Source organism: Tamandua tetradactyla, chromosome 26 (assembly GCF_023851605.1).
Source record: "Tamandua tetradactyla isolate mTamTet1 chromosome 26, mTamTet1.pri, whole genome shotgun sequence".
Taxonomy (NCBI): Eukaryota; Metazoa; Chordata; class Mammalia; order Pilosa; family Myrmecophagidae; genus Tamandua; species Tamandua tetradactyla.
Window position 1 is genome coordinate 28,126,549 of NC_135352.1, and position 26,496 is coordinate 28,153,044.

The following is a 26,496-nucleotide window of genomic DNA, read 5'->3' on the forward strand; positions in this document are numbered from 1 at the left end:
AAAACCTCAGTTTTTTTTTTCTTTGGTAGAATTAAGCTGGAGGATCTACTGATATCATGTATTCAAAACCAGGACATTTCTTATGCTTGGTCATTTTTCTGGCTTCAGACACACAAGAAGTTCACATTTAAATTTATGCACCACATCCTTCAACATGTTAGGAGGAAAGAGTGCATAGTAAAAGGAAGCTGAAAAAAGAGGCATGAGCATTGTGATTGGGTTCTATTTGTACCACTCTAAGTTCAGTGATCTGACTGGAAAAAATCTCAGAGATATTAGAGATGCAGAAAGAAGACAAGGTAAGTAGTTACAGGTTGGATCAGCCATTTGTATAACAAGGGCATCCTTAAGCAGGTGTTGTGTACAGAGACTCCTGGATCTCATAGCCAAGGGCTCTGTGGTCTGTGCTCTTGGTGACGCTACACTTTAGGTTCCAAGCAGTGAGATTGTCCTCCTTCTTCCCTTTAACTTCTTAGTGTCCCTTTAAAGGATCCTACAATGTCAAATTGTCACTCCTCTCATGGCTGAAAGGCTCTTCTGTAAAAGGGCCCTCAGCTCTTGGAGAAATGCAATAAAATGAGCATGTTTTGCATCTGCCTCTGAGTGAAAGCTCCTCCAAGTTAAGATATTTGCTCTTAATGTCATTGTGCATGACTCTGAGAAACTCCAGTCTTCTTGTCTGTAAGCTGCTCAGTACCAAAGGTAGATAAATAGACACCATCCATAAGAAAAACCAGCATGGTTGGCTTTATTGGACACACACCTAGTTTCCTGTAGAAATTACAATATGACAAATTCCAGGATCTCCTTTTTCTGAGAAAGGGCCTCAAGTTTGGAGCAAAAGAGGGAAGTGGTTAGCTGCAGCATCTCTATGCATCAAACCCTCCTGTGTAACCTCTTTTCCTAGGCTCCAAAAGTGACCTCAATCAAGGATATCTTGGTTCTGTGGAAAGTAAGCATTTTTCTGAAAGTTGCTGTGTTGCTAGGTGGGTCCCTTCTGGAAGGAGAACAATTAAGTGGATATATGTGACAATCAAATTGCATAAACAAGATGTGGCATTTTGTTTCTATTCTATTTTTTGACACAGAAGCAAAAGTAAGACAGAAGGGGTTAAAGAGGCAATGAAAGACAATGAAAATCATGCCTATTATTCTTTGTCTATTTCTAGAAACAGTAATCATTACCCAAATATTCCTCCAGAAGGCTGTTAAATAGTGTTTTTTTTGCTTAATGTTACAGATAACTAGCACAAGTATTTGAAATTTGGTTAACTCTAGTATGGTCAATCCCAAATAATCTGAAAAGAAAAAAGTAATAGCCTAGTGATAAAGTATGCTGTTATTTTAACTCTAGTATGGTCAATCCCAAATAATCTGAATAGAAAACAGTAATAGCCTAGTGATAAAGCATGCTGTTTATTGCTAATAACTAGTGGTTGTTCCTGAAATGCATGGATAGAAAAGGATATGGGGATATATATAAGGGAATCTACCAGGACCACTCTCATTCTATTAAGTGCCAAGTCAGGATTGGCTCTGTTGATCAGGCTTGCCAAGCGGATATACCCTTTCTCCTTTCACCTCTTTATGGGTGCTGTCCCACGTTGCCAGGGAGGTTTACACCCGTAGGAATCATGGTTTGAATGATTTGAAACTATTACTTATCCCAGAAAAGCCATGTTTTAATCCTGATCCAGTCTTGGAGGGGGCAGCCATTTCTTTTAATCCTGATTCAGTACTGTAGGGCTGAAACTTTTGATTACATTATCTCTACAGAGATGTGACATGCCCAATTGTGGATGTGAACTTTTGAGTATATGGACATGTGACCCCACCCATTCAAGGTGGTTCTTAATTAGTTTACTGGAGTCCTTTAAAAGAGGAAATATTTTGGAGTGCCGACAGAGAGAGCAGATGCAGATGCTTGGGAGAGCAGTTGCTTCAGAGCTGACAGAACCACCTGATACTCAGATGTTTGGAGATGCAGGGCCGAGCAGATGTCACCATGTACCTTCCCATGAGATGCCAAGCAAGCCAGAACCCAGAGTTGTGTTCCTGAGGAGCTAAGTGAAGGCTCACAGACACTTAAAGAGGAAACCACAGGAAACAGAGACTGAAAATAATAGAACCCAGGAGCAAGGGGCCAGTAGATGCTAGCTATGTGCCTTCCTGGTTGACAGAGGTGTTCCAGACCCACAGTCCTTCTGGAGCCAAGTTATCCTTCTCTGGATGCCTTAGTTTTGACATTTTTATAGCCTTAGAACTGTAAATTTGTAACTTATTAAATTGCCTTTATAAAAGCATTTCCTAATATAACTTATATGGACAGTTTAATTGAACACCATAAGTACATGGAACCTTGAATAGAGCATGAGATTTTGTAGGTTTGTCCAGAGAGATGCCCTGATATATCCCAGAGTGATTTGAACAGTGAATAAAAAAGTATTTGCGAAGTCCCCTTGGGGGAATGGCGAGAAAGGGGGAAAATTCAACTTCCCCATTTGGAGAGCTCCTGATATTCTTGCAAGCAGTGGGGACAACCAAATCAATAGGCCGAGCCCTCAGTCTTGTGGTTTGTTCATATGAAACTTATCCCCACAAAGGATAGACTAAGCCTACTTAAAATTAGGCCTAAGAGTCACCCCCACAGAACCTCTTTTGTTGTTCAGATGTGGTCTATCTCTTTCTCAGCCAACATGGCAAGCAAACTCACTGCCCTCCCCCTCTCTATGTAGAACTTGATTCCTAGGGGTGTAAACCTCCCTGGCAATGTGGGACAGAGGTCCTAGAATGAGCTGGGACTCAGCACAAGGGATTGAGAAAGACTTCTCAACCAAAAGGAGAAAGAGAGAAGTGAGACAAAGTGTTAGTGACTGAGAGATTTCAAACAGAGTCGAGAAGTTATCCTGGAGGTTACTCTTACGCTCCATATATAGATAACCCCTTTTTATATTAAGGTGTATTAGACTAGAAGGAAGTGCCTGAAACTGTAGAGCTGTGTTCCAGCAGCCATGTTTCTTGAAGATGATTGTATAATGATATAACTTTCGCAGTGTGACTGTGTAATTGTGAAAACCTTGTGTCTGATGCTCCTTTTATCTATGGTATGGGCAGATGAACAAAACATATGGATTAAAAATAAATAAATAATAGGGGGAACAAATGTTAGAATTAAAAAATATATATATCGGCTAGATGGGGGGGGAAATAGCCATTTCATTTCTGGTATATTGCATTCCAGCCACTTAACAAACTAATACAAATCCCCATCTTGGAGTTGGGTTATGATTTACAACCAAGTATTTTTAGAATTACTAACTCAGACTAATGGAATTTTGTAAGGAAAATCCTTCCTGATACTAAAATATAATTAAGATTATGGTATTCATTCATTAACTCAATTAACATTTATTGTCTACCTGCTATACACACTTTTTGTTAGTTAGGCATTCACTTCTTCTAGTTTTTGAATATTAGATAATAATGTTGAAAAAAGCCCAAAACTTCTCTTTCACTTTGACCAGAGGGTGTATTCCACACCTCTTCCAGGCAGGTGTGCTCTTATTCAGGGTGAAGCTGAAGGTTGCACTGAACAGATTGCTTTTTCATCTCAAGAAAAGCTTTTTTAGAGCAACCCTGATAACTTGCTATCCTCTTTTTCACACATTTGAACAGATTCTGTAGGTCTGGAGCTTAATTGCAGAAATATTTCAAATTCCATTGATAAGCTTGCCCTATTCAAGATGGCAGAATGAGATACTTCAGGCTCTGTTCCCCCACAGAAACTTTGAACAACCAGCAATAACTGGAAGAAACATCTTTCTAAAAGCTACTGAAAACAGTTGAAGGATTGCAGTTACACAGCGAGTGCTGAATCAGAGAAAGAATACTAAAAACCAGTGGGATCTTGTGTTACCCTAGCCAGCCCTTCCCCGACCCTCTCCCTGGCTTGATCTGTTCTCCCACTGTGAATCCATGACCCTGGTTTTAGAGGGAGTAGAGTAGCCCTGTACTGAGACATGTATGTATGGTCTAATCTCTCTGGTCATGGCCTGAGGGATTCACTGTCCCAGAATTTGCCCTGCACATAGAAGTGGCTCACTGGGCTCTCCACAGAACACTGTGGGAGAGTCATACTGCCTAGAGAAAGGAACTGCTGCCTGCAGGATATGCAGTGCAGTACCCAGAACATGAGGAAACTGTTTTCTAGGGGAAAGGCAACATCTACATTGTTTAAATGGGGGAATTCCTAAAGCCAGAGGTATATGCTCCACAATGTGCATGTGAAAAAGGATCATCTAAGTCCCTATGCTTTGGTCTGAAGCTAGTCTCCAAACTCATTGTATGGATAAACTCTGAAGCAGAGCAATGCATAAGTCAATTTGCAAAAACTGGGAATGGTGTTTTTTTCTTGTTGCTAGCTTCTGGTATTCATGGAAATCTTTGTTATACACTAACTGGATATAAGCTTCAGGAACAAATGCCTCAGAATCCAAATTCCATTTGAGCAAAGGATTACAAAACATGCAAAGAAACAGGAATTGGTGGCCCAAGCAAAGGAGGATATTAAAGTTTTAGAGATCATCAATGAAGAGGATCAGACCTGGGACATTCCAGACAAAGACATAAAAAAAAGGGGCCTAAGTATGCTCAGAGACCTACAGGAAAGCCTGGACTACAGGCAATCAGGAAAATGGTAGATGAACACAAAGAGATTATCTATAGAAAGATGAAAATTATGAAAAGGAACCAAACAGAGTTGAAGACCACAAGAACAAAAACTTAAAATCCCCAAGATGGGTTCAACAGTAGATTGGAGCTGGTAGAAGAAAGAATCAGAGAACTTGAAGATAAGACAATTGAAATTATATAGTCTAAGGAGGGCAGAAAGAGGAAAGCATGAAGAAAAGTGAACAGAGGAACATGTGGGACACCATCGAGTGTACTAATATTCACATCAAGGGAGTCCCAGAAGGAGAAGAAAGAGAGAAAGGGACAGAGAGAATATGCAAAGAAGTAATGACTAGCAACTTCCCAAATTTAATGAAAGACATGAATATACACATCCAAGATGCTGAATAAGCTCCAAACAGGATAAACCCAAATAGACCCACACCATACCATGTTACAATCAAACTGTTAAATAGCAAAGATAAAAAGAAAATTCTGAAATCCATAAGAAAGAAGCAACATGTCACATAAAACAGAACTTCAATAGCATGATGTGCCAATTTCTCATAGGAAATCATGGAGGCAAGGTGGCAATGGAAAGTCATATTTAAAGTGCTAAAAGCAAATTCCCAACCAATAATTCTGTATTTGGCAATTTTTTCTTTCAAAAATGAGGGAGTAATTAAGACATTATCACATAAATAAAAGCTGAATGACTGTCACCACTAGATTGGCCCTACAAAAAAAATGCTAAAGAGGGTTCAACAGGTTGAAAGGGAAGAACACTACATAGTTGATTGGTGGCACATGGAAAAAAAAAAGAACTTTTTAAAAGATAATGACTTTGGTATATATAAATACCAGTTCTATAGTATTTTTGATTTGTAACTCCTCATTTTACTTCCTATGAAATCTAAAAGACAAATGAATAAAATGTAATAATATATCGATGGTTTTAGGTTTTAATAAATATATAATTTTTGACAAGAACTACATAAAATATTGTATTCCTGGAGAAATACAGGAATATAGTTTGTGTATGGTATTGAAGTTGTTAGGTTCATATCAAAGAATAAGAGATTGTTATTGATCTAGGATGTTAAATTGATGCCCCATGGTAACCGCAAGGAAAATATCAGAGAATATGAAAATTCATAGAGACAGAAAGTCGAGTACAGGTTGTCAGGGGTCAGGGACAGGGGCAATGGAGAGTTAATGCAAAATGAGTAGAGGGTTTCCATTTGAGGTGAAGGGAAATTTCTAATAATGGATAGTGGCAAGGGTAGTGCCACATTGTGAATGTGATTAATCTTGATCAACTCATTGAATGGTATTCTTGGGATGGGGAGGTTTGTTTGTATATATTTCTATAATTAAAAAAAAGAAAAAGAAACTAAAGAGATAATGACACTTAAATCAATACATGATACTGGGTAGAAACTAAGAATGAGGGAGAAAAAGCTGAAAAGGATATTATTGGGACATAAGAAAAAATTGGAATGTGGAATGTAAGCTTTATAACACCATTAATATCTTGAACTTCTGGATATCCATATCCAAAAGAAGGAAAGAAGACCCCAATGTCTCTCATTATACAAAAATTAACTCAAAATGAATCAAAGACCTGAATATAAGAGACAGTATATTTAGAAAATATAAAACTCCTAAAAGAAAATGTAGGGAAATATCTTCAAGATCTAGGGATAGGCAATAGATTCCTAAACCTTACACCCAAAGCACAAGCAGTGAAAGAAAAAATAAATAAATGGGAAGAACCTACTCAAAATTGAATACTTCTGTGATTCAAAGGACTTTGTCAAAAGTGTGCAAAATTCACCCAAATCAATGGGAGAATTATTTGGAAACCACATATCTGATAAGGATTTAATATCCAGAATATACAAAGAAATCTTACAATTCAACAATAAAAAGACAACCCAATTTAAAAATGGGCAAAAGATATGAAAAGATATTTTTCCAAAGGTTAAATACAAATGACTGAAAAGCACATGAGAAGATGCTCGCTGCTGGAATGCAATATACTAGAAATGGAATGGCTTTTAAAAAGGGGAATTTAATAAGTTGCTAGTTTACAGTTCTAAGGATAAGAAAATGTCCCAATTAAAGCCAGTCTATAGAAATGTCCAATCTAAGTCATCCAGGGAAAGATACCTTGGTTCAAGAAGGCTGATGAAGTTTAGGGTCTATCTCTCTAGTGAGAAGGCACATGGTGAACACAGTCAGGGTTTCTCTCTCAACTGGAAGGGCACATGGTGAACACGGCATCATCTGTTAGCTTTCTCTCCTGTGTTCTTGTTTCATGAAGCTCCCCGGGAAGCATTTTCCTTCTTCATTTCCAAAGGTCACTGGCTGATGGACTCTCTGCTTCATGGTGCTGCAGCATTCTCTGCTCTCTCTGAATCTCCTTCATTCTATAAAATGTTTCCTCTTTTATAGGACTCCAGAAACTTATCAAGACCCATCCAAGTAGGTGGAGATATGTCGTCACCTAATCCAGCTTAACAACCACTCTTGATTAAATCACACCCCCAGGGAGTTGATCTAATTACAGATTCCAACATACAATACTGAATAGGGATTAGAAGAAACGCTGCCTTTACAAAATGGGATTAGGATTAAAATATGGCTTATCTAGGGTACATGCATTATTTCAAACCAGCACATCTACATTTGCTATTTGGGAAATACAAATGAAACCACAATGAGATATCATTTCACACCTGTTAGAACAACCACTATTAAACAAACAAGAAACTGCAAGTATTGGAGTGGATGTGGAGAAATAGGAACACTTATTCGTTGCTGGTTGGAATGTAAAATGGTACAGCCACTGTAGAAAACAGTTTTGCAACTCCTCAGTGTTTCAGTTTGCTAAAGGTGCTGGAATGCAATATCCTACCAGAAAGGGATTGGCTTTTATGAAGGGGATTTATTTGGTTACAGATTTACGGTTCTTAAGGCCATGAAGATGTCACATGGGAAGGCACATGGCAATGTCTGCTGGTCCTTGTTTCCAAAATGTCTCTGGGCTTCTAAGGTCTTTGAATGGGCTAGGTCACATCTCCATGGAAACAACCTGAGTAAAAGGTTCCGCTTACAATAGGTCTATACTAACAGGAATGGCTTAAAAGAACATAGGCTTTTTTGGGGTTACATAACAGATTCAAACCAGCACACTCGGAAAGTTAAGTATAGAGTTGCCCTATGATCTGGCAATCCCGCTACTTGATATATGCACAGATAAATTCAAAGCAGGAATGCAAACAGACATTTGCACACTGAGAGTTCATAGTGGCATTATTCACAGTTGCCAAAAGATGGAAACAGTCCAGCTGTCCTTCAACTGATGAATGGAAAAACAAAATGTGGTATATGCATACAATGGAATATCATTCAGCAGTAAAAAGGAATGATATCCTGAAGCATGCAGCAACATGGATGAATCTTGAAGACATTATGTTGAGTGAACTATGAGCCACAAAAGGACAAATATTGTATGATCTCATGAATATGAACAAATTATACTATATAAACTCATAGACATAGATCTAGGATATAGGTTACCAACAGATAGAATGAGGCTAGAGAATGGGAAGCAGTTGCTTAAGATGTGCAGAATTTTTAACTAGGTTGAATTTAAATGAGTAGAAATCAATAGAGGTGATGGTAGCACATTATTCTGAGTATAATTAACAGTACTGAATTGTATGTGAATGTGATTGATAGGGGAAGTTTAGAGTCATATGTGTCAACAGAAGGAAAGGCAGAGGTTAAACATGGAATTGTATAACTTAGTAAGTCTTGTGTTGGAGGAAGACTGTGATTAACAACACAAATATAAAAAATCCTCCATGAACTAGAACAAATGTATGAAACCATTACAAGGAGTCAATAATAGAGGGGTATAAGTGAAAAAATGCACCTATTCAAACTAAGGATCATAATTAACAGTAATATATTAATGTTCTTTCATCAACAGTAACAAATGCACTACACCAATGCTCGTGATCAATGATAGTAGGGGATAAAGTGTATGGGATGTTTGAGGTTTTCATTTTTTCTTTTCCTGGAGTAATGGAAATGTTCTAAAATTGATTGTTGTGATGAACACTCAACTATGTGATGATACTGTGAGCCATTGTATACTTTGGATGGATTGGATGGGATGTGAATATATTTCAGTAAAATTGCATTAAAATTTTTCTTGAACTTGATAACCGTACTTGAGATGATTATGTAAGTTAATATCCTTTTTTGGGGGGGGAATGCATATGGAAGTATTATGTGTTCAAGGAGTCTGATATGTGCAACCTCCTCTCAAATGTTCAGAAAATAGTGGATAAATAGATGATAGACAGAATGATACAGCAAATATGCCAGTGTTAAAGTTGGTAAATCTGGGAATCTGGATAGGGGTGGATATCTGTGTGGGGTTTGCAACTATCCTGTAAGTTTGAAATTATTTCAAAATAAAGGGTAAAAGAAAAAATTCCATGGTAGGTGACACTTCACTGATTCTTTTTTTTATTTTAGCATATATTTAAATTTATTTTAGCTCATATTTACTAAACATCATCTACCAGATTTCTGCGTTGAAGGAACATTGCTCCAGAATATCCCCATAAGACTTCACTGATTCTTGGAAGTGGAAAATCTTTTGCTTTTGGCCTAAAGCAATTCCAGTTCCAGTGGACAACATCTGACTTCTTATGTGGAGTGGTGGAACAGCTGCAGGTTAGTAAGGCGCTGGAGAGCATTTTTTATTTAAAATGAAATCCCTACACCTCGCAGCAGCTTCACAAGCATCTATGAAGTAAGGAGAAAAGAAAAGCCCGTGAATAAGGGCTTCTAACATGTTACAGACTGGGACAAAGCCCTCCTGCTGTAAGGCAGGGTAAAATTTGCCTGCTTCCCACAATCATTTCCTGTGAAATTCCTAATTAAATTTACTCATTTGAGTCTCCAAATTTTCTTCTCCAAGGAAGCACAGGGGTTTGCTTGCCATCCGCCTGCTTGTACTTTTGTATAGGCCAGTCATGTGATAAAACATAATTATTACTGAAGATGTTCATTAAATAAAGTAAAATGTATTTAGAATATTCACCTTTGCTGAACTTTTCTACATTAGCATCAAAATGCTGAAAGGATAAAAAGCCATGAGAATTCCAGATAGGCTTTAATCCTAAAGCACAGAAAAACACAAATTAATTATCTCCCCAGAATACAGTGAGCATATTTCTCTTGCCCACCAGAAAAGAAAACCCTGATCCCTAAGAATTCTGTAGCTGACATTTCCCTTGATTTAATTCAATGTAAGGAAGTATGAATATGTAATTATTTTTGCTGCAAATTCCATGGTCTTTCCTTTCATTTGTGTGGCTTGTCAAGTCTTTTCACAGTGCTCTTGCCTATATAATTATTTTATTTGACCCTCACAGCAATTTTGTGACGTGAGCAGGCTTAAGATGACTCTCACCATTTTGCCAATGAGGAAACTGAGGCTCTAAGAGGTTACATGACTAAGAACTGGCACTGGAGCTTTGCTCCCCAAAGTGTAGATTTAACCTTTGCTGCTTTTCAAAAAGGAATTGAGGCAGTTTATCAGTGTAGCTAATACATATGGGTGAGTGCCATGGTATAAGCATGGGAGAAAGGTAGCTGAAAGATTGAGAAAAAGAAATGGAAAGTGGGTTAAAAGGGGATGGGAATAATTAGACAGATTATGCTTAAGTGTGGTTCAGTGCAGCAAATCAGCCCCATCTGTCACAGGATGAAAATGGTAGATGAGCAGTTACATGCTGTGTCATGATTTCTTAAAATGTGGTCCATGGGAAGCCTTGAATTGGCACCCAAGCTAGTTGCTAAGCATTACTTTTAGCAGATACAGTGGTCAGTGAATGGGCAGCACTGACATTTACACTTTTGATATAAAGTTAACCTCTGAGACTGAAATTGGGAAGTACCAGAAGGTAATGGATGTGGAAGTACATAAAATGTTCAGGGAAAGGGAGACTTAACACTGTTAAGAGTTCAATACTACGCAAAATGATCTATACATTCAGTGCAATCCTGATCAAAACTCCAGCAACTTTTTTTTGTAGCAATGGAAAAGCCAATGTGTGAATTCACATGGAATTGCAAGGGCCCCCAGAAAGCCAAAACAATTTTGAAAAAGAACAAAGTTGGAGGGCTCATATTTACTTATATCTATAGACAATTGTTTTTTGATGAAGACACAAAGTCCACTCAATGGGGAAACAAATGGTGCTGGGAAAACTTTTTAGCCACATGTAAAAGAATGAAATTGGATTCCTACCTCATACATATTTAAAAATTAACTCAAAATGGATCAGTTACTTAAATACAGATCTAAAACCATAAAATTCTTAAAAGGTAAACAGGGGAAAATCTTTAGGATATTATATTTGGTAATGGATTCTTAGATGGGACACCAAAAGTATGAGTAACAAAGGAAAAATAGAAAATTATTCCTCATCAAAAGTAACAAACTTTTGTACATAAAAGGACATTATCAAGAAAGTGAAGATAACCACAGATTGGGAGAAAATAGGTGCAAATTATTTATCTGATAAGATTAATATTCAGAATATATGAAGAACTACTACAACTCAACAACAAAGAGAAAATCCAAGTAAAAATTGGGCAAAGGACTTGAATGGACATTTCTCTAAAGATCATATACAAATGGTCAGTAAGCACATGAAAAGATGTTCAACATCATTTGTCATTAGGGGAATTGAAATAAAAACTACATGAGATAACATTTCACACCCATGAGAATGGCTGATTACAAAAACAACAGAAAATAGCAAGTGTTTGTGAGGAGGTTGAGAATGAGGAACACTTGTGCATTTTTAGTTGCCCATGCTCTTCCACTTTGTTGTGGAAGACAGTTTGGTGGCTCCTCAAAATGTTAAGCATAGAATATGACCCGACAATTCCAGTTCTAGGTATATACCCCAAAGCACTGAAAGCAGGTACTCGAACAGATACAGTAATGCTCATAGCAGTATTAGACACAATAATCAGAAGATGGAAACAAACCATGTGTCCATCAATGAATGAAGAGATAAAAATGTGTTATATAAATACAATGGAATATTATTCAGCCATAAAAAGGAATGATGTCTTTGTACATAACGGATGAAACTTAAAAATATTTAGTGAGTGAAATAAGCCAAACACAAAAGAACAAACATTGCCTGATTCCACTTATTTGAAATAACTAGTATAAACAAACTCAAACTTAAAATATATTAAAACTTACCAGGGGTTGGGGGAGGGAGAACTGGAGTTACTGCTTAATAAATAACTGGTACAAACAAACTCAAAGACATAAAATAGATTAAAACTTACCAGGGGCTGGGGGAGGGAGAAGTGGAATTATTACTTAATGAGTACAGAGTTTCTGTTTTGGGTGATGAAAATATATTGTTTAAGGTATGGGGTTGATGGTGGCATAACATTGTAAATGTAATTAATGTCATTGAATTGTACACTTAAAAATGGTTAAAATGGCAAATTTTGTGTTATATGTATGTTGCCATATATTTTTTAAAAAATACATGGAGAGATTAGGAAATGCTTTGATAACATCAATTGTAGGTAAAGGGAATTTGACCCAGTTTTCATACCCTACCCCCCTCCCAAAAAGAAGAAGTTGTGGGTGACAGTAACTGATTGACTAAGGAGATGGAGATACCCTAAACTAGACAATGTGCTGTATTGGGACATCTATATAAACTTCTCCGAGGCTAAGCATAATAAGTGCTTTACCTGGAGAAATATGAGTCAGTTCTACTTCATCTAGGGAAAGACTTTTAATAGGAGGGAAATGCAACCCTCTCACACAAGGAGCTAGCCAATAGGAGTTGGACAGGAGGAGTTGGGAAAGGGAAGTCGCTGGCAGTTAACTGAAATACCTTATCATGGGCAGGATGCTGCATCAGGAGTCCAGGTGGCCAGTGGATCTTAGGCTCTGATTTATGCTTAAGGATACAGCCTCTAAGGGACCTGGATTAATGTAAGGGCACTGCTGAGGATGCAGTAAGTAGCCTTTAGGAGGATCTAGCTCCTTTTTTAAAAAGTAATAAGCTGGCATTCTGGCTTACATTTCACATATTTAGAGATAGCTGGGATGAATCTGTCCTCCATAATGCAACCAGATCTGGGGGTTCTGGATCAGCAAAGCAGAACTCTCACCTTTGAGTATGACGAGCAGCTAGGCTATCGTGTCTGGTGGGTAGTCAGTCTCTTTGACCCACAGCTCCACTGATCCCATTGTCATGGTAGACATGGGTGTTGTTTTGTTTTGTTTGTTTAAATGAGTAATTTACTTGTGGCATATAAGGACTGTAGTTTGGCTTAGGGGCTGTTATCAGCTTCATCCTGGGACTAGTTATATCTTTGATAGTTCAAGCTATTTAACCTCAGTCCAGGTTTTCTCATGCATATAGTGAAGGGATTTCATTAGGTGGTCTTTGTCATTTGCTCAGGATCACAGCTGGTCAGGGACAAATAGACCCCTACCCCATTATTTCCCCCTATCTTTCTTACTCTCCACACACAAATTTCCAGCCCAGCTGTAAAACCTTGATAGTAAGGTAGTTTGAAATGGATTTCCCTTCTCTTTAACTGGGCTGGGCTCCAGTGGGGTAAATTACAAATAAACTTCTGTTACATGTATGAAGACCTCATCAATAAAGAATCAGCTCAGCTATAAACCAATGTCTCCTAATCTTTTTTTTAATCTTACTGTGCACATATAGAAAGTGATAATGATAGAAAATGATAATATTTGTATGTTGTACACTATACTGTATGCATGGGGCTGCACTTGGCTACCTCAAGGGATGAGAAGCTCAATATACTGGCTGGGAGGTTTTTATCATAAACTTTCTCAAGCCAGGTGGTCCTGAGATCAAGGATAGGTTAAGTTATCTCCCTTTTTTGGTATGTGTCTTTGGTTAAATAATTTCATCTTGTCCAAAAATAGAGGTGCATACCTTCCATTATACACTGATGATTTTTGGAACAGGGGCTGTCAGTAGGAAAGAGCATGCTTCTCGGGTTACATGTCTTTCTGCAATGTGATGACACATCTATATACTGTGGTGTCTACTGCATTGCTTGTCTTGCCATTGCTTATCTCCACATCTATTGTCATTATACTCTTCTTTCAACATGATTTATTTAATAGTGTAGTGTGCTTGGTTTCTCGGGTTGATTAACATCCTAAGAAATGGTCAGGAAGCAGACTTATCATTTCAATATGTTCTGTCATTCTCCTTGAAAGTATTCCAGAAGGCAGAATCATCCTTATAAAGTCTTTCCCTATAGTACACTAAAAAATTAGGTCCCATCTCCACACCTCATAACTTTACATTGTTAGTGAATAACAGTAACTTACTTTAATATTACTAATTTAACAGCAGAGTGTGATAAAATCAGTACACACTGGTCTAGTTAGTACATTTTTCTTTATCATCGTGTTGCATTAGTGTAGTACATTTGCTAAAAGTGATGAACCAACATTAATACATTATTATTAACATGAATAAGTTAAAGTCAATAGTTTACATTAGGGTTCACTCTTTGTGTTGTACAGTTCTATGGGTTTTGATATATGCACAATTTCATGTGTCCACTATTACAGTAACATAAAGAATAGTTTCATGACCCTAAAAACTCCCTTTTCTTACCTATTCCCCTCTCACTGCCTTCACCCAAGACCCAGACAGCCACTGATCTTTTTACCATTTCTATAGTTTTGCCTTTTTGAGCCTGTCACATAGGTGGAAGCTTACAGCATGTGGCTTTTCCAACTGACTTCTTTTACTTACAAATATGCATTTCTTTTCATGGTTTGATGGCTTGCTCATTTCTTTTTATTCCTGAATATTATTCCATTGTATGGAAGTACCACAGTTTGTTTATCCATTCATCCTATTGAAGGGCATCTTGACTGCTTCCAGTTTTTGGCAATTATGAATAAAGCTGCTATAAACATTTCTGTGCAAATTTTTGGGTAGACATAGGCTTTGAACTCATTTGGGTGAAGACTTAGGATCATTTGGTAGGGCTGGATCGTTTGGTAGGACTAAGTTTAGCCTTGTAAGAAACTTCCAAATTGTCTTCCAAATGGCTGTGCAATTTGCACTTCTACCAGCGATGAATGAGGATCCCTGTGCTTCAATCCTCACCAGCATTTTGTGTTGGCATTGTTTGGATTTTAGCCATCCTAACTGGTGCATAGTTGTATCATTTTTTAAAAATACTTTTATTGAGAAAATCTTCACACACACACAGCCCATCCATAGTAAAAAATCAACGGCTCACAATATCATCACATAGTTGTGTATTCATCACCATGATAATTTTTAGAACATTTGCATCACTTCAGAGACAAATAAAAGGACAAAAGAAAAACTCATACATCCCATACTCCTTAACCTTCCCTCTCATTGACCACTAGTATTGTAATCTACCCAGTTTTTTACCCTTTACCTTCACCTATTATTTATTTATTTTTTATCCTTATTTTTTTTACTCATCTGTCCATACCCTGGATAAAAGGAGCATCAGACACAAGGTTTTCACAATCCCAAGGTCACATTGTAAAAGCTGTCTAGTAATACAATCATCTTCAAGAATCAAGTCTACTGGAAAACATTTCAACAGTTTCAGGTACTTCTGTCCAGCCACTCCAATGCACCACAGACTAAAAAAGGAATATCTATATAATGCATAAGAATAACCTCCAGGAAAACCTCTCAACTCTGAAATCTCTAAGCCACTGAAACTTTATTTTGTCTCATTTCTCTCTTACCCATTTTGATCAAGAAGGTTTTCTCATTCCCATGATGCTGGGTCCTGGTTCATCCCAGGAGTCTTGTCCCTGTTGCCAGGGAGATTTACATTCCTAGGAGTCATGTCTCATGGAGGGGGAAGGGCAGTGAGTTCACCTACTGAGTTAGCTTAGAGAGAGTGGACACATCTGTGCAACAAAAGAGGTTCTCTGGGGGTGACTCTTAGGCATAATTAAAAGTAGGCTTAGCTTCTCCTTTGCAGGAATAAGTTTCATAGGGGTGAATCCCAAGACTGAGGACACAGCCTACAGAATTGGTTGTCCCCACTGCTTCTCAGAATATCAGGAATTCCTCAGTTGGGGAAGTTGAATATTTCCTCCTTTATCCCCAGTCTCCCAAGGGCCTTTACAAATACTTTTTTTTTCTCTGCCAAATTACTCTGCAATATATTGGGACATCACACCAGCCTGTACAAACCAACAAGATCTCACACCTTAGTCAAGATTCCATGAATTATGGTGTTCAAATAAACTGTCGATAAGTTAAATTAGATAATATGCTACCCAAAATATAAATTTTGCACCTAATAAATATCTCTCCCTTTGGTCTAACACAGAAGGTGAAGTTTTAAAATATGGATCATGTCAACTTTTACTGTGTATTCTGATTTACCTTAGTTCTATCCAGATCAGCTTCATTCATATCTCTAATAAAAGTCAGATCACGTTTTCAACCTATTTAACATTACTGAATGGGGTACTGCTGACTTTCATAGCTTCTGTGCTCTAACTCACAATTTCAGGTATCACATAAAGACCCAAAGTTTCAGAGAACAACCAGGTTATACGCAAATAGCTCAGGATCTCAGAATTTAGAAATAACAGTTAACAACTCCAGAATAGATTGACTACTATAATCACTTATAATCTGGGACCCTTTGCAATAGATCTCAACCTGATAACCCATGCTCTTGACTTCAATTCTCTGAGATTGTATATTGTAGTTAGTCCATATGAATGAGGCATGATAATATTTGTCTTTTTAATTTTTGTCGTTTCATTCAACATATTGTCCTTAAGTTCCATTCACCTGTTTACATGTCTCACAACTTCATTCCTTCTGTAGCCTCTCAGTAGTCCAATGTCTCCTCTTCCATGCCTCAGTCATTAGTACCCTTAGGCCACTTCTATTCATTTTGAATCGGGAATACTGCCACCATAAGCACCAGTATGCAAACGTCTATTCATGTTCCCACACTCAGTTCTTCCAGGTACATATATAGGAACAGGGTTGCAGGATCATATGGCAACCCCACCCCTAGCCTCCTGTGAAACTACCGAACTGCCCGTCAAAGGCCTGTACCACTCATCCCTATCAACAGTGAATAGATACATCTCTTTATCTACCTTTTCTCTAGCACTTGTTTCTCTCTGTTTATTTTTAAACAGCTTTATTTGCACATCATACAATCCAACCTAAGTAAATAAACATGTCTTCACCACGATAATTTAACACGAAGAGATTTCCTTTGCTTCCATAAAGAATCATACCCTCCCCATAACCCTTACTTGTTGATATTTAGTTTTGGCAAAATGCCTTTGTTACATTCAGTGGAAGCATATTGCAATGTTACTGTTAACTACAGACCCTAGCCTGCATTGATCGTATTTTTTTCTGTAAACCATCCCATTTTCAGTACCTTGCAATGTTGACATTCATTTGTTCTTCTTCGTACAAAAACGTTTTTATATTTGTACATTTAATCGCCCTCATTGTCCACTTTAGGCATTCCTAAGTTATACTGTCTCAGTCTTTATTCTCTCTTTCTTTTGGTGTCGTACATGCCCCCAGACCTTCTCCTTCAAGCAAACTTACATGCAGTTTCATTCAGTGTACTTATTGTGGCACCATTAGTTAGTGTTGTGCTACCCATTTCTGAATTTTAACCATCAGTCTTGTTGCACAATCTGTATTCCTTCAGCACCAAATGTCCAATCTCTATCCTCTTTCTATCTACTGAGAATCTGAATGGTTAACTCTCAAAGTTCACTCATTAATGCTAGTTCATATTAGTGAAACCATACAGTATTTGTCCTTTTGTTTCCAGCTAATTTCACTCAGCATAATGTCTTCAAGTTTCATCCAAGTTGTTATATGCTTCATGATTTTTTTATTGTGTCTTACAGCTGGGTAATATTCCATCATCTGTATATATCACAGCTTGTTTAACCACTTGCCTGTTGATTGACATTTGGGCTGTTTCCAGATTTGGCAATTGTAAATAATGCTGCTATAAACATCGATGTGCAAATGTCCATTTGTGTCCTTGCTCTCTGGTCCTCTGAATATATACCCAGTAATGGAATTGTTGGATTGTATGGCAATTTTATGCTTAACTTCCTGAGGAACTGCAAAACTACCTTCTAGAGTGTGTGTACTATTTTACATTCCCACCAGAAGTGGATATGTGTAGCTTTTTCTCCACCTCCTCTTCAGCACTTGTCATTTTCTGTTTGTTTGATAATGTCCATTCTAGTGGGTGTGAGTGGGTATCTCATTGTGGTTTTGACTTGCACTTCCCTAATAGCCAGTGAAGGTGAGCATGTTTTCATATGCTTTTTAGCCACTTGTATTTCCTTTTCTGAAAAGCGTCTGTTCATGTCTTTTGCCCATTTTTAAATTGGGTTGTTGACTTTTTGTTGATGAGTTGAAGAATGTATATATTCTGGATACTAAACCCTTATCTGATATATGGTTTTCAACTGTTGTCTCCCATTGTGTAGGCTATTTTTTTACTTTCCTGACAAAGTTCTTCGATGCATAAAAGTGTTTAATTTTGAGGAGATAGCATTTATATATTTCTTTTTTCACTGCTTGTGCTTTGGGTGTAAGGTCTAGGAAACTACCTCCTCTCACAAGGTTTATAAGATATTTCCCTACATTTCCAGTGCTGCTGGATTTGACTTGCAAGTATTTTGTTGAGAACTTTTACATCTATATTAAAAAATTGGTCTGTGATTTTCTTTTTTTGTAGTATCTTTGTATGACTTTGGTATTAGAGTGATGTTGGTTTCATTGAATGAGTTAAGTAGCTTTCCCTCTCCAATATTTTAAAGAGTTTGAGCAGGATTGGTACTAATTCTTTCTTGAATGCTTGGTGGAATTCACGTGTGAAGCCATCTGGTCCCGGACTTTTCTTTCTTGGGAATTTATTGGTGACTGATTCAATCACTTTATTTGTGATTGGTTTGTTGATATCATCTATTTATTCTTGAATTAATGTTGCTTGTTCACACCTTTCTATGAAGTTGTCCATTTCACCTATATTGTCTAGTTTATTAGCATATAGTTGCTCATAATATCCTCTCATTAGCTTCTTTATTTCTTTGGAGTCGGTGGTTATGTCACCTCTTCCATTTCTGATTTTATTTATATGCATGCTCTTTTAAATTTTGTCCACTTGGCTAAGGTTAAATCGATTTTATTGAGTTTCTTAAAGAACCAACTTCTGGTTTTGTTGATTTTCTCCCTTGTTTCCAAATTCTCAAACTTCATTTATTTCTTCTCTAATCTTCATTATTTCTTTCCTTTTGTTTGCTTTGGGGTTAGTTTGCTGTTCTTTCACTAGTTCTTCCAAGTGAACCATTAATTCCTCAATTTTTGCTCTCTCTTCTTTTTTATATAGGTATTTGAGGCAATAAATTTCCCTCTCAGCATTGCCTTTGCTGCATCCCATAAATTTTGATATATTGTGTTTTTATTTTCATTTGCTTGGAGATATCTACTGATTTCTCTTGTAATTTCTTCCTTGACCCACTGGTTGTTTAAGAGTGCTGTTGTTTAACCTACATATATGTGTGAGTGTTCCAGCCCTCTGCCAGTCATTGATTTCCAACTTCATTCCATTATGATCTGAGAAGTGTTTTGTATAATTTTAATCTTTTTAAATTTTTGAGACTTGTTTTGTGACCCAGCATATGGTCTATCCTTGCAAATGATCCACAAGCATTTGAGAAAAATGTGTATCCTGCTGTTGTGGCATGTAATGTTCTGTAAATATCTATTAAGTCTAGTTCATTTGTCATATTATTCAAAATCTCTGTTTCCTTGTTGATCCTCTGTCTACATTTTCTGCCCATTGAGGAGAGTGGGGAATTGAAGTCTCAGCTATGATGGTAGAGGTGTCTATCTCTCCCTTCAGTGGTGTCAGTATTTGCCTCATGTATTTTGGAGCACTCTGGCTTGGTGCATAATTACTTATCATTGTTATGTCTTCTTGTTGAATTGCCCCTTTTATTAATACATAGTGCCCTTTGTCTCCTTTAATTGTTTTACATTTGGAATCTAATTTGTCAGATATCAGTATAGCTATTCTTGCTTTGTTCTGGTTGTTGTTTGAATGAAATATCTTTAACTAACCCTTCACTTTCAACCTATTTTTGTTCTTGGGTTTAAGTGAGTCTCTTGTAGACAGCAAATAGTTGGGTGCTGTTTTTAAACCCAGTCTGCCAGTCTATGTCTTTTGATTGAGGAGTTTAATCCATTAACATTTAATGTTATTACTGTAAAGGCAGAAATTTCTTCTACCATTTTGCCTTTTGGATTAATATGCCATATCTTATTTTTTTGTTGTTGGTCTTTTTCCTGTTACTGATTGTCTTAATTTCTACATTCTTCCCATACCTCTCACTCCTGCCTTTTCCTATCTGCCTGTAGTGCTCCCTTTAGTATTTCTTGTAGAGTTGGTCTCTTAGTCACAAATTCTCTCAGTGATTTTTTGTCTGAAAATATTTTAATCTCCCCCTCTTTTTTAAAGGACATTTTGCTGGGTATAGAATTCTTGGTTGGCAGTTTTTCTATTAGAATCTTAAATATTTCATACCATTGCCTTCTCACCTCCATGGTTTCTGCTGAGAAATCCACAGATAGTCTTATCAAGCTTCCCTTGTATGTGATGGATTGCTTTTCTCTTGCTGCTTTCAGAATTCTCTCTTTGTCTTTGACATTTGACAATCTAATTTGTAAATATAAAATTTAGATATTGATAAATTGTGGGTGAGGGTACTGAAGGTAGAACCAGAGATAATTCCTACTGGCAGTCCTATGAAGTTCCCAGTCAATGAGGAAGGTCCTCCTTACTAAAAAAACAAGATGAGAAGTGCAAAGCACAGTGTAAAAACAGGAAGGTGGGAACATTTAGGAATTAATGCAAAGGGCTTGCAGTTCCAAGTAGGAGGCAGCAATATAAATTTGGAGAAAACCTGAGAGCTAATGAACAAGGAGCCCCAAGAGCTGTTTTTACAGTCCTTGTACCAAGTATTTATTGCTATATAATAAGCCACCACAAATTTCAGTGGCATAAAACAACAAAAATCATTTTTTATTATTTTTGGTTACATTAATGGGGAGCTGGCTTTAGCTAAGCATTTCTTGCTTGGGGTTTCTTATGTGGTTGCAGCCAGATGGTGGCTGGGGTTGGAGGCTGGGATTAATGCTGGCTGTTGGACAGGATTTCACCTGTCAGTTGGTGGGACAACTACATGTAGCTTCTCCATGTGGTCTGGGCTTCAAAGAAGCCCAGTTCTAAGAGCAAGTATCCAAAGAAAACAGGCAGAAGGAAAGTGCATTGGCTTTTTGTTTTTGGGTGGTGTTGCATGGTCCAAGAATCAAACACAGATCTCTGGCATGGAAGGTGAGCATTCAATCACTGAACCATCTATGCACCCACTGTGCTGACTTTTATGATCTAGTTCTGGAAGCCACACAGTGTCATTTCTGCCATACTCCATTGGTTGGGAAGTCACAAAGTCCACCCAGTTTCAAGGGGAGGGGTCATATACTTTCATCTCTTGATGGCAGATGACAAGATTACATTGTCAAAAGTGCATATGGGGTAGGAGATATTGTTATAGCTATCTTTGGATAATAAAGCCTGCCACAGTCTGTCCACTGGCCACAATGATTCACACCCATTCCATATGCAAAATGCATTCATCTCTTTCCCCAAGACCATCTAGTCTCATGGATTTATGGTATCAGGGCAGGTTGCGAGTGAATAAAAACAGAGGATTTCCCCCAATTTTCTCTGTCATGCAGAGGCTCCAATTCCAATTTCTTTGACCATAAAGAGAGTGTTACTTTGGAACTTTTCTGCCCATGTTACTTAGGCAGTTTTTTCTGGATTTCAGGCTGATCTGAATCTATTCATGAGATATGGAAGTTAAAACCTTAGGACATTCACCACCTCTATTAGAGGTCTCTAGATAAACAGAACCAACAGGAGATATATGTAAACATGGGATTTGTAAAAATGTCTCACACAACCATGGAGATGCCATGAGGTTGACAACTCTGATGAAGTTCCTCGATGAATTCCACGGGAGAGGCTTGCTGGCTGAATAAGTAGTGAATGTTCTCCCTTCTCCTTTAAAAAATCTTCAGCTGATCGGATTATTTTGTTGTGGGAGACACATGCTTAGTTGATCATAGATGTAATCAGTCACAGGTAAAATCAACCAACGGATGATTTAATAAACCAGCCTCCGGTTTATTAACCAGCCACAAAATATGCTTGCAGTAATGGTTAGACTAGTGCTTGCCTGACCAGAGAACTGAGCAACAGCACGTAGCCAAGGTGACACCGAAACCTAAGCATCACAGTCCATCCCTTGTCAACCTGCCAGCTACACACATCACTTTTAAACATACTGAAGCTCTAACTAAAACACAATAACAGATACATGTTTCACCTAAAAATAATCAACTGTCCTACATACAACCAGACATGTGTTAAATGTCTCCAGAATAGGGTGCAAGTCCTTAGGTAACTGTGCCAGTTTGAAAAGGTTTATGTACCCTAGAAAAGCCATGTTTTAATCCTAATCCCATTTGTAAAGGCAGCCATTTCTTCTAATCCTTATTCAGTATTTAATGTTGGAAACTTTAGATTATCTCCATGGAGATGTGACTCACTCAAGAGTAGATGTTAAACTGGATTAGGTCGAGACATGTTTCTACCCATTCCAGACGGGACTTGATTACTTTACTGGAATCCTATAAAACAGGAAGCATTTTGGAGAAAGCTAGAGATTATGAGAGCAGAGAATGCTGTAGCATCATGAAGTAGAGAGTCCACCAGCCAGTGATTTTTGGAGATGAAGAAGGAAAATGCCTCCCAGGGAGCTCGAGAGGAAGCTAGCAGATGATGCCATGTTCACCATGTGCCCTTCCAGCCAAGAGAAAAACCCTGACCGTGTTTGCCATGTATCTTTTCACTTGAGAGAGAAAAACCCCTGAACTTCATTGGCATACTTGAATCAATGTATCTTTCCCTGGATGCCTTAGACTGGACATTTCTATAGACTTGCTTTAATTGGGACATATCTATGGTCTAAAAACTGTTAACTTGCAACTTATTAAATTCCCCTCCTTAAAAGCCATTCCTAGGTGGGTAATGGTGACTTAGTAGGCAGAGTTCTTGCCTGCCATGCCAGAGACCTGGGCCCAATTCCTGGTGCCTGCCCATGCCAAAAAAAAAAAAGCTGTTCCATTTCTGGTAGATTGCATTCTGGCAGCTAGCAAACTAAGAACAGCAATATTCACTCTTAAACTTAATAACCTTTAATTTAAATATTATAACATGAACAATACAACTTCTATCATATGATAAGATGAAAATAAGATATTTGATTTATGTGCAAACATATTCATAATGAAGCAAGAGGAAATAGTCATACCATCACAGTCCCAATTTCTGTAACTGGTAACATGGCCATAGTTCAAACTTACCATTACCTTTTTCCACTACCCATTCCTTGCTCCCTTTACCCTCAGCAAGCACTTCAGCTGATCATGGTTCTTTGCTTTGTAGAGTGACCCAAGCCTTCATTCCTGAAGTTTCTGGGCAATTGGTAGTCCTGCCTGGATTAGGTTGTTGCCATTTTCCATCGACTTAAATCACAGGGCATCCTAGTACTAAGAGACATCCTAGGGGATCTCCTATACTCCATTTCTTCTTTACCTCAATTGTATAGTTGCAGTTCTATTTCCCCTTCATTGTCTGAATTAATCACTCCAGCTAATACAATAATCCCCTTCCTTGCCCATTGATTCAGAGGCATGAGAAGCCCAAAGTGGCCAGGTAGCAGTCTTAACGTCCAGTTCAATGGAATCATTATTGTGTCTTCTGATAGGCGCACTCCACGTTTTGGAACCAAGACCTGTAGACTAGCAGAACCTAAGGTTTCAAGTATAGAAAGTAAAAGTTTTTCTAGTGGATCACCAGGGGTGATAGTTAGTGGTGACACTCCCATTTCCACCACTTTATTCTTGGACCTGTGAATTGTGATTATGGGAAAAACAGCATCATAGAATGGACACTGATCCAGAGAATACACAGCCTCCTGGAGAACAGTGCTTCTTCCCTGCAAGGTATTACCACCTAGTTGGAACCATAATTGGTCTTCAAAAGGCCATTCCACTGTTCTGTCAACCCAGCTGCCTCTGGATGATGGGGAACATATCACGACCAGAGAATTCCATGATCATGAGCCCATTCCTGAACCTCATTTACTATGAAGTGTGTTCCTTGATCAGAAGCAATGCTGTGTGGAATACCATCACCATGGAAAAGGCATTCTGCAAGTCCATAGATGGTAGTTTTGGTGGAAACATTGCATGCAGGGGAGCCAAAGCCATATATGAAGTATGTGCCTATTCTAGTTAGAACAAATTACTGACTCTTCCATGATGGAAGTGGTCCAATATAATTGGCCTGCCACCAGGTAGCAGCTGATCACCTTGGAGAATGGTGCTTTTTTAGTTTGTTAAAGCTACCAGAGTGCAACATACTGCTAATGGAACGGCTTTTGTAAAGGGAATTTATTAAGTTGCAAGTTTACAGTAATAAAGCCATGAAAATGTCCAAATTAAGGCACCAACAAGAGATTACCTTCACTCAGGAAAGGCTGATGCCATCTGGAACACCTCTGCCAACTGGGAAGGCATGTGGCTGGCATCTGCTGAGGTCTCTGGCTTCTGGACACCTCTCACAGCTGGGAAGGCACAGGTCAGCATCTGCTACCATTCTTTCATTATCTCATAAATCTTCCTCAAGATCATTTTCCTTCTGCATCTCCAAAGATCTCTGGCTGTGTTGGCACTGATGTTTTTTTCAAAATGGTTCCCTCTCAAAGGCTCCAGTAAGCAACCCCACCTTGAGTGGGTGGAGACAAATATCCATGGAAACAATCTAATCAAAAGTTACCACCCACATGGCGGCTTAGCAAGGTGTCCTCCAGAACAGCTACTAAATAACCAGAAACAGTACAGAACAGCTCCTGGTACCACATTAGTGGCCAGACACACAGTGTGCCCCAGTCTGGACCAGCTGGATGTGCTGTGAGCTCCCCCCAGAACTGTGAGTTCCCCAGTCTGCAGTGGCTGGTGCCATGCCCCCACAGGCTACTTCCCAGAGGGGAAAGGAAAGGGACTTTACCAGCAGCAGGGGCTGAGTGCAACTAAGCTTCAAGTGTAGAATTAATTCACAAATTCTGACTACTGAAAATAGGCCTCCAGCTCAGGTGAACCTGGTCAAAGTGGAGGTCATTGATTTTTGCCCTGGCGCCAAGGGGGCAGGGTTGATGGAAAAAGAAAAAAAAAGGAAACGGAGGTTTTTGTGGCTATGTTTCTACAAAGGCTTGACTGCCTTTGAATACAGCAGCAGGGCTTTTCAGGCTGCAACTGCCCCAGGCATGGGCAGAGACAAGCTCATTTGAGACCTTGTCTGGAGCCTGTGCCTTTCCCAGCGGAGGGATGAGGCCCAAATCAGGTGGAATCCCTCCCTCAAGGAATTCAGACCCCAGGGCTTGGTAATTTGGAGCCCTTAAAACCAGCCTACAACCTCTCCTCTGTCTCCACCACACCCCCAGCAGGGAGAGTCTGCCAAAGTTAAAGGTACCACATCATCTTATGCTGGTAGGACCTGCAGGCAGACAAGCACCACATCCTGGGCAGGATAAGAAAAACAGAGCCCAGAGACTTCACAGGAAAGTCTTTTAACCTGCTGGGTCTCACCCTCAGGGTAAAATGATGCAGGTGACTCTTTCCTCCTGACAGGAGGCCAGTTTGGTCTGGGAAAATCCGGCTGGGGTCTATAATACCTAAGAGACCCTCCCAAAGGTGGGGGGAGAAAGGCACCATACTGGCAGGGCAAGAAACAAGAAAACAAGAACTGAAAAATATTCCTCTGTTAAACAAAACTTAAGCTAGTGGTCCAGAAAAAGCTGAACTGAATGTCAAAGAACAGATAGAAAACAAATTCATCCAGCAAGAAAACCCTAGGTAAAAGAAGTGAAAACAATCTCCAGAATAAACTAATTAGGTAATTAAATGCCTAGATGCCAGCAAAAAATAACAAATCACACTAAGAAAATTGAAGATATGGCCCAGTCAAAGGAACAAAACAACAATTCAAATGAGATATAGGAATTGAAACAATTAATTCAGAATGTACAAACAGACATGGAAAACTTCATCAAAAATCAAATCAATGAATTGAGGGAGGATATAAAGAAGGCACGGAATGAACAAAAAGAAAAAATGAAAGTCTAAAAAAAAAAACAAATCTCAGAACTTATGGGAATGCAAGGCACAGTACAAGAGATGAAAAAAAAAAACAATGGAAACCTTCAATGGCAGATTTCAAGAGGCAGACCATAGGATTAGTGAACTGGAGAATGAACATTGGAAATCCAACAAGTAAAAGAAAATATAGGGGAAAAATGGAAAAATATGAGCAGGGACTCAGGGAATTGAATGACAATGTGAAGCATATGAATATACGTGTTATGGGTGTCCCAGAAGGAGAAGAGAAGGGAAAAGGAGGAGAAAAACTAATGGAGAAAATAATCACTGAAAATTTCCCAACTCTTATGAAAGACTTAAAATTATAGATCCAAGAAGTGCAGCGTACCCC

The 26,496-nt window shown here is 38.3% G+C and overlaps 1 long non-coding RNA gene across 2 annotated transcripts in view; it reads left to right on the plus strand.

Annotated features, from left to right (window-relative positions):
- LOC143669906 (uncharacterized) overlaps positions 1-26,496 on the plus strand; it is a 60,262-nt gene that overhangs the window by 27,206 nt on the left and 6,560 nt on the right. Inside the window, exon 3 of one of the 2 annotated variants that reach the window (XR_013169117.1) lies at positions 9,276-9,426. This is a non-coding gene — a long non-coding RNA (uncharacterized LOC143669906). Of the gene's footprint in view, positions 1-9,275; positions 11,176-26,496 lie in introns of those variants that run through there. The other variant, XR_013169116.1, reaches the window with a different exon arrangement.